Source organism: Armigeres subalbatus, chromosome 1 (genome assembly GCF_024139115.2).
Source record: "Armigeres subalbatus isolate Guangzhou_Male chromosome 1, GZ_Asu_2, whole genome shotgun sequence".
NCBI lineage: Eukaryota > Metazoa > Arthropoda > Insecta > Diptera > Culicidae > Armigeres > Armigeres subalbatus.
In genome coordinates, this window is record NC_085139.1 from 16,109,501 (window position 1) to 16,124,055 (window position 14,555).

General features: G+C 43.3%; 1 protein-coding gene across 2 annotated transcripts in view; it reads left to right on the top strand.

The window, feature by feature from the left end:
• LOC134222164 (cytotoxic granule associated RNA binding protein TIA1) overlaps positions 1 to 14,555 on the top strand; it is a 900,771-nt gene that overhangs the window by 593,152 nt on the left and 293,064 nt on the right. The gene's annotated exons all lie outside the window — the stretch shown is intronic.

Here is a 14,555-nt window from a genome sequence, read left to right on the forward strand (position 1 = left end):
GGATTCGACACGAATCCTGGTCGATTCGACACGAATCCCGTCGGGATCTGACACGAATCCCGTCGGGATTCGACACGAACTTCCTGTCGGGATTCGACACGAATCCCGTCGGGATTCGACACGAACCTGTCGGATCTGACACGAATCCCGTCGGATTACACGAATCCGTCGGATTCGACGACGAATCCCGTCGGACTGACACGAATCCGTCGGATCTGACACGAATCCGTCGGGATTCGACACGAATCCTGTCGGGATCTGACGATCCTGTCGGATCTGACACGAACGTCGATTCGACACGAATCCCGTCGGATTCGACACGATCCCGTCGGATTCGACACGAATCCTGTCGGGATTCGACACCGATCCTGTCGATTCGACACGAATCCCGTCGACTCGACACGAATCCTGTCGATCTGACACGAATCCCGTCAGATTCGACACGAATCCCGTCGGATTCGACAAATCCCGTCGGATTCGACACGAACTTCCGTCGATTCGACGAATCCTGTCGGATTCGACGATCCCGTCGGGATCTGACACGAATCCTGTCGATCTGACACGAATCCTGGTCATCCGACACGAATCCCGTCGGGATTCGACACGAATCCTGTCGGGATCTGCACACGAATCCTGTCGGGATCTTCGACACGAATCCCGTCGGGATTCGACACGAATCCCGTCGGGATTCGACGAACCTGTCGGTTCGACACGAATCCTGTCGGATCTTCGACACGAATCCTGTCGGGATTCGACATTAACCTGCCGGATTCGACACGAATCCTGTCGATCGACACGAATCCCGTCGGATTCGACACGAATCCCGCCTCGGATCTGGACACGAATCCTGTCGGATTCGACACGAATCCTGGGTCGATCTGACGAATCCCGTCGGGATTCGACACGAATCCTGTCGGTTCGACACGAACCTGTCGGATCTGACACGAATCCCGTCGGCGATCTGGACGACGAATCCCGTCGGATCTGACACGAACTCAATGGGATTCGGACTCGACATTACGAACCTGTCGGATTGACATTGAACCGTCGGGATTCGACACGAACCGTCGGGATCGACACGAATCCCGTCGATTCGACGAATCCTGCCGATCTGACACGAACCGCCGATCTGACACGAATCCCGTCGGGATTCGACACGAATCCCGTCGGATCTGACACGAATCCTGCCGGGATTACACGAACTCCGGATTCGAACGAATCCCGTCGATCTGACACGAATCCCGTCGGACTGACGAACCGTCGATTCGACACGAACTCCGTCGGGATCTGACACGAACCTGCGGACACACGAATCCCGTCGGGATCGACACGAACTCCGTCGACTCCGACACGATCCCGTCGGGATCGACACGAATCCTGCGGATCTCGACACGAACCGTCGGATTCGACACGAACCCGTGCGGATCTGACACATTTATCCCGTCGATCTCGACACGAACTCGTCGATCTGACACGAACCTGCTCGGATCCGACACGAATCCCGTCGGGATCTCGACACGAACCGTCGACGACACGAACCGTCGGATCTGACACGAACCTGTCGGATTCGACACGAACCTGTCGGGATTCGACACGAATCCCTGTCGGATTCGACACGAATCCCGGGTCGGATCTCGACACGAACTCCGTCGGGATCTGACACGAACCGTCGATTCGACACGAACCTGTCGGGATTCGAACACGAACTGCCGGATTCGACAGAACCCGTCGGATCTGACACGAATCCCGTCGGGATCTGACACGAACCGTCGATTCGACACGATCCCCGTCGCACCCGACACGGAATCCCTGGTCGGATCTGACGATCCTGCCGGGATTCGACACGAACCTCCGTGGATTCGACACGAATCCCGTCGGGATTCGACACGAATCCCGCCAGGAATCGACACGAATCCCGTCGGGACTTCGACGAATCCTGTCGGGATTCGACACGAATCCTGCGAGACTGACACGAACCGTCGGGATTCGACACGAATCCTGCCGGGATTCGACACGAATCCTGTCGGGATTCGACACGAATCCCGTCGATCTGACACGAATCCGTCGGGATCTGACACGAATCCTGTCGGGATTCGACACGATCCGTCGGGATCTGACGACGAACTCTGCTCGATTCCGACACGAACCGGTCATCTGACACGAATCCTGCCGGATCTGACAGAACCTGTCGATCTCGACACGAATCCCGTCGACTGACGACTGTCGGATCTGACACGAACCGTCGGGATCTGACACGAATCCTGTCGGATTCGACACGAATCCTGTCGGGTCTCAATCGAATCCGTCGGTTCGACAGAACCGTGCAGGATTCGACACGAATCCGTCGGACTCGAAACGAACTCGCCGACTCGACACGAATCCGTCGCGATCGACGCACGAATCTGTCGATCTGACGCCGAATCCCGTCGAGATTCGACACGAATCCCGTCGGATTCGACGACGAATCCGTCGATCGACACGAACCCTCGATCTCGACACACGATCCTGTCGGGATCTCGACGCACGAATCCCGTCGGATTCGACGCACGAACCGTCGGATCGACGCACGAATCCTGTCGGGATCTGACGCACGAATCCTGTCGGGATTCGACGCACGAATCCTGTCGGGATTCGACGCACGAATCCTGTCGGGATTCGACGCACGAATCCTGTCGGGATTCGACGCACGAATCCTGTCGGGATTCGACGCACGAACTGTCGATTCGACGAATCCTGTCGGGATTCGACGCACGAATCCTGTCGGGATTCGACGCACGAATCCTGTCGGGATTCAACACGAATCCTGTCGGGATTTCATGTCGAATCCCGACAGGATTCGCGACAAAATAAACAAATTTTGAGACGCCAAAATCGAATGTCATATCAATCAACAAAATATTCAACATTTGATGCATCAGAAATTCAAAAAGGAGTCAAGAAATTTTAACATCAGGATGTTCTCTCCCCAGATGTGGGCCAACCAAGGCAGAATCCGGCCAAACATCCGAATCCCATGCTCGTACCATCCATTTGCCAAAATGGTACGAAGCACTACTGAAACCGATTTCCATGCAAGATGTTTTATATTCACAGTTTTATTACTTTAATGTTAATTTGGTCCGGTTGGTGTGCAGCACCAACGAACGGGCAGTAGAGTGCCATCGTGGCCGATGTTTTGTTGTTGGATGTCTTCAGCGGGCGCTTCCGTGCACGAAGCCTGCCATCAGTTCCCGCTGGACACACGAGCGGAAAACAGGTGAAACGTGTTTTTGTAAGCTTGCGTTGAAATTACTCCACGGTACGGGCGCAGTCGGACGGGACGTGCCCCACTGGAAGGCTTCCTCCTCGGGTTTGGGGCAGTAAATTACCGGTGGTCTGCACTTGCGGTGTGGCCTTAGCTAGAGCGTGGTCTCTGAGGTGACGGGGCAAAAACTTGGGTCAAGCGCCTTCCCGCCACCAATTGTTTCCACAGCCCCGCGAAGCTCTATTTCTAGGATTTTAATGCCGGTACGCTGGAGGAGGCCCAAATGTATACGGCCGCGAACAACACACTGCAGGAAGTTTAAATGAAAAAGTGCTGAGAGTTTGCAGAACGCGAAATGTGTTTAAACGTGAACGTGGAAAGTTCATAACACAATTATTCACAGGGTGGAATCTTTTAATAAACATTATGCCTTTTTTCGTTGGACCTGTTTTGCCGTTATTTCCTGGCGGTTTTTTCGCCGCTGGTCGCCTTCCAGTTGTGCAGTTTTTCCATTTCCTCTGCATTTGCGTCTTTTGGATCGCTGCTTGACATTGGGAAGCGCAACACCGCCAAGCGTGAGTTCAGGTGGAAGGGGAGGATCTTTTGTTAAATTTTAGACCCATGGCGGCGCGGGAATAATGGACAGGTGGAGGACGTTTGAAAGCATCTGGTTCACCGAATGTTTCACGATGCAGAGGACGGATATGGTGGATAAAACCTACGCAAAACCACGAAAAATATGCAACAAGTTGCTTATATATTATGTTTGGTTGAAGCTTTAAACTCTTTCAGGATGTTTAAATATTTTCGTGACTCAGTATTTCTATTTGAGCATTGAAATGATATAGAAAGCTAAATCAAAATCATTCAATTGAATTCAAAACAAAGATGATAAATAAATAAACAATATAAATTTAAAGTGTGATATTTTTTTGACAGAAGTTCAACAATAAATTCATATTTTGTTCGGTGTACGACCACTGTCCGCCGTTTCGGTTGTCGGTGAGAAGGCGGAAGAACAGCAGCCCAACCAGATGAGAAACTAATAGAAGCATTTGGAGGAAAATAAAAATGAAGAAAAACAAATTAAAATGGAAATTTAAATATATTGCGCTCAAGCATTGAAAGGTAGCGCGCAGGTAGTTGAAGGAGTGCTTCAAATTACCGCGTTCTTGTTCAGGTTTCTGCCCGTTTTTTTCCTATTTGGCGTTTTGTGTTGAGTTCGAGACTTTAAGGAAAATGGACTTGTTCGGCAGACTTCGTCTTCCTCCTCCCACTTCCTTTGCCTAGGGGTGCTCCTCGGCATCCTGGTTTCATTTACCGCTTCTCTTTAGCTCTAGCTTAAATTATACTAAAACACTTTTCGGAACAGCCTCGTTGTCTGCTTTGCATTTTCCACCGGAGTTGAACTAAATTGGATTTAAATTACATGCATTAGGATGGAATTGAAGAAAAACATGAATCGGTACAGGCAATCCAGTTGGATGGGGGTCTGCGTCGATAATGAAAGCGAATGCAAATGCAATCAAAAGTATTGGAGATGAAAAGTACTATTGCTATAATTGCCGTTGTATCGAAAGAAGCTCCACTGAAAAGAAACATTGACGAATCAATCTAAATTGCATAATACTTTGTTGCTGTAATGAAATGAATGAATTTGAACTTGGAATCAGCAATGGGAAAAATTTAAATTTTCAAAAAAAACGTAGATGATGAATACTCACACGCGATTTTTATTTCAAATTATCAAATTGTTTGGGAATTACCCACAGTTATTAATTGTGAGGTTTTTAAGCCACATTACCATTTTTGCATTGATTTACTATGAGACTAACACCAACTTACACGATGATACACCGCTTCCTCGCACCCAAGTGACAGAACCACACCCAGTTTATTATCACTCAGACTCCCTTTTCAGTTGTGCAGTTTTTCCCATTTCCTCTGCATTTGTGTCGTTTGGATCGCTGCTTGGCCCATTGGGAAGCGCAACACTTCAGCCAAGCGTGAGTTCAGATGGGAGGGGGAGGATCTTGCGGTTATGTAAATGTTAGACCCTTGGCGGGACGGGAATAATGGGCCGACAGGTGGAAAACATTTGAATCGAAATAGGTGAAGGACACTCACCGCTCGGGTTGTAGGAATAGCTCCCCGACAGCCTGTCTTCATTTTGCTACTGATGCCGTTTCTGGAAAGGTTTCTTGCCCTCCTGGCAAGCGTCGTCAAGTTCTGGAAGAGGAACCAGACTATAGCCAGCGGTTGTTTACGGAATGGATTCGCAAGGCGTCGTCGCAAGACTCATTGCAGTATAAGTCCGCCCGAAGCTACCCAAAATCAAGTTAACACGTTCCAGAAAGACTTTTCGCTGCTCACAACAACTGTTTATGGTACATCTTCTGTCCCGATTCGCGTGCCTCCGCTTTCCAACGTTGGATGCTTTATTTCGCCGGACTTTCCTTCTTTAATAAATTCAACCGACTGGCTTCTACAGAATGCTTGATCTAGCTGAACTCTTCAAGTCTACTGGGTTCAGGACACCAGCTGAACCAACCGACTGGTCCAGATCACTCTTTCGTCAGCCTGTCGATTGAAATGACAAGCACACGCGAGCCATCACGTTGGAGCTCCATTGATTTTTTCGTGAAGAAAACAATAATTTTCTTGAAAATTCCATACGATTTCTTGTTGAAATTTCGAAAAACTCTTCGCAAAAATCAGAGGAAAAACTTATGCGGAAATTGCGAAGGATTTCCCGTTGAAATCCAAAGAATTTATTGGAACGGAAAAGGGTCGTTCGGTAGAAAGCCATTTGGCCGATGACCTCAAGCCACAAGGCTGAAAGTTGTTTGTCAGAATATGTCGTTTGACCGAATAGACCATTTGGTAGAAGACTACACTACAAAAAAGCCACAAAGTTTACCCGGAAGATTGTTCAAAATGTAGATTAAAAAAAATCTTTGGATTTCAACGCAAAATTGCTCGGGATTTTTCGAGAAATTCTTTATACTGTCCATAAAGGTGAAGCCAGAGTAAACGCGGCCAAGTGATGCGACAGTGCAATTTGACTTTTCGTTGATAATAATCGCACGTCGCGTTTTCTCTGGCGGGCACCTAAGAAATTTGGAAATTCCATTGGTCGAAAGCGACAGAGCGAGCTGGTAATTTGACCGAAAAAGCCGTTTGCCCTAACAGGTTGTCTATCCGAAACGATCGTTTGGGCGCAGAACTCATTAGGCGAAAATGCCGTTAGGTTATTTGACTGATAATGTCGTTTGGATTACGGCCAAATATCAATTACTGATTGGATAATATGGTCAAAAATGGCCACTCGTTTGGCGAAATGTCCTTTTTGTCAAATGCCAATTGAACAAAATTCCGTATCCTCTTATGCGGTCACGTTTGGCCGTGGATAGTTCCATTGGTATGGTGCTTGGACCCGTCCGCATCCGTTATTGTCCATTGAAAAAAGAGGCTAAGTCATGGCCTGCTGTTGACTGATCAAATGCCATGCAATCGCTCGGATTAAGGGCACTGCACGGAAAATCTCTTTCTCTTTCTTTCTTCATACATTCCCAGGCAACCACACATCGCATAAGAATGTACGAATAAAATCGTTTACCGATCCAAATTTCATCAAAATCGCATTGAGGTGCGAAGCTCATCAGTTTATTTATGAATTTTCCCGCATAGTAGGCTATTTTACGACTTAATTCCAGTTTCATTTGTTGTCATCGCATATTCCGGCAAACAATCTAAAATGAAATCGGATTATCTATCAAACAGAGTTTGTATCAAACCACATCGCAATGTATAACGAACGAACTCGCATAAAATCGTACACATCGTATATACTGCCGTGCAACGCCGCGTAAAAATACATATATCGCCTCCACTTTTGTACGTAAGAAGCGTTTGCGCGACTGGTATGCGATGAAAATTGTGTGCATAGGCATCGCATAACAAAAAAACAATTCTATTATGCATGCATTCTGGTTGTCTGGGTTTGACGTTTACTGGCCTTGTTGTTTAATTTTTTTTTTTTGCAGCGAGAAAGAGACAAAGCAGTCCGTTCAGTGCCATATACGGGAGATTATTGCAGCTGCCAACTGAACACATACATTGGGTAAACTGCCCATTCCACAGCATGACCGAATAAATCATTTGACCGAATATGCCGTTTGGTAGGAATGGTCATTTGACAGAAAGAGTAATTTCGTCCAAAAATGTCCTTTCAACAAAACAATCATTTCGGCCAAAAGCGTCGTTCTACTGAATTGATGAATGTCGCTTTCGGCTATATGTTGCCTTCGGCCAAAGTACATTTGCGGTCAAACCATTTTCAACCTGATAACAGTTTAGGGTTTACGTTCAATTCGGCTTAAGGGGTTTGATGACTTTTGGCTTAAATGACTTAAAAGTAGAGAAATTATAAAATTTCGTTCAGTTTCGCCGTTAATGTCATTTGATCAAACGTATGGACATTTTTAACCATATTATCCGTTAAGTAATTGATATTTGGCAGTAGGACAAACGACATTTTCGGCTAAATGGCCCATCCTGTCAAACGACATGTTAGGCCGTATTTTGCTTTCAGCTAATGGATTTTCCCAAGAATTTCTTAAGGACATTACACTAGTCGCTAGATAACTGCAACATGTTTACGTTTAATTTTGCGTATTCCGTTCGATAGCTGCAACGCATTCTAGACATCAAACGGTTGTCCGTCGACGTTAGATGCAATAGAAGTGAACATGATTGTGCAATGCAATGCAGCTATGATCGACTTTGACATCGTTCTGAAGTTCAGCGGTCCGATAACCGATAACCATTGCAACTATAGAATTGCAGTCAAAAAGTATTACACTGAAATAACTTGCAGTTATCAAACGTCTACTGTACAAAGAATTTCTCGTAGAAATGCAAATAAATTCCTGAAAAATTCCGAGTAATTTCGTTGAAATCAAAAGATTTTTTATTATTGCAATCTACATTTTGAACAATCTTCCGCGAAAGTTCCAAAGAATTTTCCGTTGAAATTCTGGAGAATTTCTCGTGATAATTCCAGAGAATTTTCCTTGAAACCTTCTTAGAATCTCCCGATGATATAAATATTTATATTGAAATACTTTTCTCGAAACTTTTAACATAGCCTTTCACATAGTATTAGTGTGAACATTGAAGTATATTTTTGCACAATGTTTATGGTGTGGTAGAAACTGTAAAATGTGTACAATTCCAATTTTTCGAGTCGATTTTCCATTTCCATAGAAATTGTATATGACCCGGGCAAAACGACCCTTTGGCATTTTTGAGTACATTTTGCAGTTTTCGAGAGTATTTACTAAGCGCATGTAGTTCGGATCTCGAACTACCAGTCTAATAGTAAAGATTTTGAAATATCTTCGAACACCGCTAAAAATACCAAAAGGTCGTTTTCCCTGGGGTATATTCCCCAGATTACCCTACCTTACACAAAAAAGCGACGTTAACAATTAGGCGAAGGAGTTTGACGTTACCTCGTCGATAGAATCGCAAGGTCGACAGTGGTTGATACTCATGATGGAGATATCGACGAGACGCCGGATCGTTCGGTGATGTACGATCAGGGCGTATTCGAGCGACACTAGATTTGTTATTGGGTGCACTAGAAAAATGTTCATTGAAGGTGGAGCTTCTTGATAACTTGATTCGAGCGGGCGTCGAACTAAAGAATTCCAACTAGATGACACAATCACTACGGTCCTATTAGCTGCGCCTTTGTCCTTAGTACATTACTTTAGAAACCCTTTCTCCCTATCACATGAACTACATAACTTTGCCCGAATGTAACGAAATTTAGATTATTTCACTGAAATACCGTGTCTCGCTCACACTAGTGTCGAAATTTTTTCAAAAATAAGCCTTCCTTCCACGTTCCTAATTGTCTTTTATACCTCTCACTCATCGCCGGAAAAATAAAACATGACCTCATATTCCGTACCATTTTCTTGATTTACCATCCACTTGACGCTAAGTTTCATAGCTCATCTAACCATACAGCTTCAGCGATGAAATTTGTATTAACGGTTGTTTTACCCTGCGCTTTTATAATTTTGAGAGTGATTTTATCGACGTTATAGCATTATCTGGCTGAATAAAGCAGAAAGTAAAGATTTAATATAGAGGACCTTTAACGCCCTCTTTTCCAGCAATATCATTATCCTGTGGCATTATTCAGTTTAATGTATAATTCAATATTTGCCCTTATTATTTCTTTATACAATTCAAATTAAAGAATCACTATCACTTTCATGGCCAATAATCCCACCACAAATAGGCGGTGCCCTCTATATCATGACATCACTCGCTGGGCGGGATTACCAACCATGGGACTCCATTATGATAATTGAAGTAAAGTAATAAACAATTCCAATTTTTTTAAATTAGAATTTCAAATTCCAAAATTAGATGTGTATTATTGAAAAATTGTGCCATTTGCCATTTACGCCGACCTATCTGCCCCATTTGACAATGTCATCGTGATTGCAAAACTCGTTATAGGGGAACGGTTCGGCACTTCGCCTCATAGCTCCCATTTCCATCCCATCAAAAACAAAGCAATGAAAAGGTATTTGATTTGTTATTTATTTTTGTGATTTTTGACGTAAACTACGTCTAAGGGGAAGACTCTGATACAGGGTGACAAATGAAAATTTCCAAATCCGAGACCGTCACGAAATCATGTAAGATTTTGAACGTTAATAGCGCATTCATCTTTCGATGGATTTTTGAGATTTATATATCAATCGACTCGGAAACTCTCCACCAATTTTCCAGTTATATTGAAACATTTGATTATCAATGTTAAAGTAGGGTATTGGACCATTTTGGCAGCACCTCTTTTTCTCGTTCGCAACGTGAGTCTCATTCGGCCGTCGTTCAGTGTAGTTGGTTTTTGGGCTCTTCTTTTTGTGCGGTGCTTCGCACCAGTTTGCCTCAAACAGTAGGGCCAGAGCAGTGACCGCAGTCGGCGATATACATACAAGCGCATATTTGTGCAAAGATAGGATGATCGATTGTTAGCAACGGCAATGCAATGTCATAATGCGATAATCGCAATGCAAATGAACAAACATGTTCGATTCAAAGATAACTTATGTTTATTATTAAATATGCGCCAAAATCAAAAGATTTCAATTTTAATTCAGAAAGTTTGAATGCACTTCAGATACTCTGTGGGTACAATCATGCGGGGCTTATTGTATACGGCTACAGCTTCGCAACGCATACTTTATTGAAACGGGCTATAGGTTACAATAAAACTATTACTTTCTTGCTCCCGGATCTAAGATTCTTGCAATCATATTAATAATATGGTTGCACGAATATGTTATCCATAATGCCACTGCCAGATAGTGGGAGTTAGATTGTAATAAAATAGCACAAATACCCTATTCCTGTCCGCAGCGTTTACTACTCTGGCGCATCTCAACCGAATGGCTTGGTTTTTGGTACCGTTCTGACTCAAATCCCGAATATGACTCATATTCCGAACACTGACGTTTTAGCGCCCTAAAACTAAAACTGTCATTGGTATTCCGCACTGAGGATCAAGATAACAAACAAATTCAAACTCCTGTGGAGAAAATTACACGAATAAAGTTAAAATGGGCTTTTAAAAAGTTCGGAATATGAGTCATGTTCGGAATTTGAGTCAAAACGGTACATGGCTAGTATTTGCTGATTTCTAGTTGGCGCAACCGGGTTTTATCGACTCGCGCTTCTTTGTCGGACTCAACAATACGACTATCCCTTCTCTGCCAACTAATCCTGGTCACTCCAAATAACAGAAGGCTGAGATTCTGCCAAAGGTCCAAGGCTCGTATTCTTCCACCAGTGATGACGCCACTCGATACTCTGACTACCATTGGACAGAGGTACCTGTTTCTCCGTAGCCAGAGCAGAGATTCTTCTGTCTGTCGTAAAATCGCTAAACCGTGGTACACGCACTCACCAGTATACACCCCCAGCAACAAACATATTGCACATCGATCACAGTAACTTATATATGCCCGAATTCTCTCACAATATGGTTACTTCAACAAGATTGGCTCAACGTGTGCTGCTTGGGATATCATAACCATGTAACGCTAGTGAGTTATTTTGACGTAAACTACGTCTAAGGGGAAGACTCGGATACAGGGTGACAAATGAAAATTTCCAAATTCGAGACCGTCACGAAATCATGTAAGATTTTGAACTTTAATAGCGCCTTTATCTTCCGATGGATTTTTGAGATTTATATATCAATCGACTCGAAAATTCTCTACCAATTTGTCAATTATATTGAAACTTTGGGTTATGAACGTGAAAATAGGGTATCGGATCATTTTGGCAGCACCCTCTTTTCTTGTCCGCAAGAGTCTCGTTTCGGCCGTCGCCGTTCAGTGCGGTTGGCTTTTGGACTCTGCTTTTTGTGCGGTAATGTAGTGCATGGTGTATAAAAAGTGATGCAGATAGGGGCATGTTTGTGCAGGCATGAGACGATCAATTGTTATCAATGCCAATGCCCTTGCTAGTAATGCAATCATCGCAATGTAATTGCACAAACATGTTTTAATTAAAAAACGACTTTGGAAAAATGTTGAGCTTTTTTTGCAAACAGAAAACTAATAAGGCCGTTACACATATTTATTAAAAATTATGGTCTACGCATTGGTCTCCGCAAAGTCAAGGGGGAAGGGGTAATCTTCTTCTTTTTCTACTGAATCGAGCGGCATGAAAATTTGAATGCAGAGGTTTTTGGGGCCGGGGAAGGTTCTTAAGATGGTTCGAGACCCCTCTTCTCTTTGAAACCTGGCTACTATACAAATGAAACAGCAATTTCATCATAACTCGAGATCAAGCAAATGGAACCAAATCTGGCGTGTGGAGGTTTTGGTAGGAAAGATATGTTTCTGTGATGGTTTGCAACGCCTCCCCCTTCTGGAAAGGTGGGCTCCCATACAAATGAACCAAAAATTTCTGCATAACTCGAGAACTAATCAGAGAATAAATCAATTTTAGACGAAACAAAGTTCGTCGGGTCTGCTAGTAAAAAATAAAAAATAAAATGGAAAAAAAAAATAAATAAAAAAAAACTCGGATTTGGTAAAGAATGTTTTGAAAGTTCTCAAAATTTACCGGAATTTTTTTTTGTTGCCCCTCAAATTGTTATTTTTGAGCAAAACAATCCGAAGGAGGGGGGGGGGATATTTAAAAAAAATATTTATATCGGCCTAATAATATTTTGTCCAATTAAATGCGCGCCTGAATCAGAAGGATTTAACTTTGATTCAGGAAGTGTGACTGCACTTAAGATATTTTTATAATACGTGGGTGCAATCATGCGGTACTTATTGTAACGCATAAAACGCATACGTTCTTGAAGCGGGCTATGTGAGTTACAATAGAGCTATCACCTTCTTGCTCCCTGATTCAAAAGTCTTGCAATGATGTTAATAAAATGGTTGCACGAATATTTTATCCATTTTATCCATAGTGACACTCAGTGTTGGTATCATCGAGGTTTCATGCACGAGCTAACTCGCCTGCGATTCTGTAGGTAGGGGGAGCATCGCATCGCTTCGCTCACTCACCACAAAATGATTTCTCGCGTCAAAACGCAATCGAGGCGTATGTTTTGTTTATATATTCAATTATTAGCCATTGTTTTAGACAAAACAGTTAATTCAATGCATTCAACAATGAAGAACACATAAATATCATGCAATGATGCAAATTGCGATTCGAATCATGAGCAAATCTCTGGACCATGATTCTGGTGGGATTTGACTCACGCATGGTTTGAATCGCCGATGAGATTTGAGATTTTGAGATTTTACCAACACTGGTGACACTGCTAGACAGTTTTCATAGTAAATTTTTTAAACAATTGTCGTATCTAACAATTTTCATATCTTAAGATACGCTAGTTTTGTTCGATACCAGTGACATAAGTAATCAAATGAATTTTCTAAAAATATTCATGCATGACTGCACTACAATCCTCAATGAACAAAACTGCCTTACGTAGTTTACGTTGGGCGGTTGTGTCTTGTACATAACCCTTCTGATTTTTTTCAGCAGTGCTCACTCACAGTGCATGTTAACAAAAAGAAGCGACAAGATTTGTGCTGGATTGCTCTGTTTTGCGATGAGATGAATATATGTTCAGTGAGATGGAAAAAGGAACAGTTCCCCTATATGGCATTTGCGGCATCCTTATTCGCTGGTTTCGATTGTACCTGTCCGACCAACAATTGATGGTGGATCTTATTGATTCTATGCAACATCCGGTATACCACAAGGAAGTCATCTAGGTCAACTAATTTTTCTACTCTACTTCAGCGATGCGCATTTAATCATAAAGAACCCGGGGTTACCGTACGCATATGACCTTAAAATCTTCCTTTTGACCCACTCAATCGCCGACTACTACTATCTGCGAGAGCTAGAGCTAGATCTCTTTTGCCAGTTGGTGCCTGTTAACCCGCGCAGGAGCGACGACCTCGATACCAGAAATTGGTATGAACTTAGGGTGGTCGGTATTGGCCTTTTTTGACAAATACCGGTATTCGGTATTTGGTTAAGTCAATACCGGTAAAATACCGGTTTTTGTGAACATTTCAGATATTAAATGAAAAACTTTTAATTTGGACTTTTGGATAAAAAACAATACTTGTTAACTAACTTTAAATGTTAAAATCATTGTTTGTTGAGCTGGGCAAAGCGAAACTTAAGTAGATTGAGCGACGCATCTTCCAATTCACATTGGATATTGTTGGTAATGTTGCCAACTACTGAGAATCTCCTCTCTGGTTCAACCGAAGTTGGACGAATGGTTCTAAGACCGTCGAAAATCAGTATCAAGTACTTACCCTTAATTCCTTCAGAGGCATCTTTTTCGTACCGATCGTCAGAAATGATCGATGTCTCAGTTTCAACGATCGCATCAGGAATTTTAGACGCTTCCAAATCTCGTCCGCTTGCTTAATTAAAAGTGCTCTGGATGTCTTCATGAAAATCGATCAATTTCTTTACGATCGTGCTCAACTCCATTTGAGCATAGATAACATGCTATCCCATCGTGCTTTGGAGTCTAATTCAAATTCTTTTCCGAATGGACCTATTTTTGCAACAAATCGTTTTTCCCAGGTGATCTCCGGAGAATAACTACTATTGCACGTATTTATATATTGTCGACGATGTCAAAAATGTTCATTGAAGAAAAAAGTTTTTGTCAGTATGACAGATCGCTAAGAGAATGAAGCAACACGGACGTATAATTAAT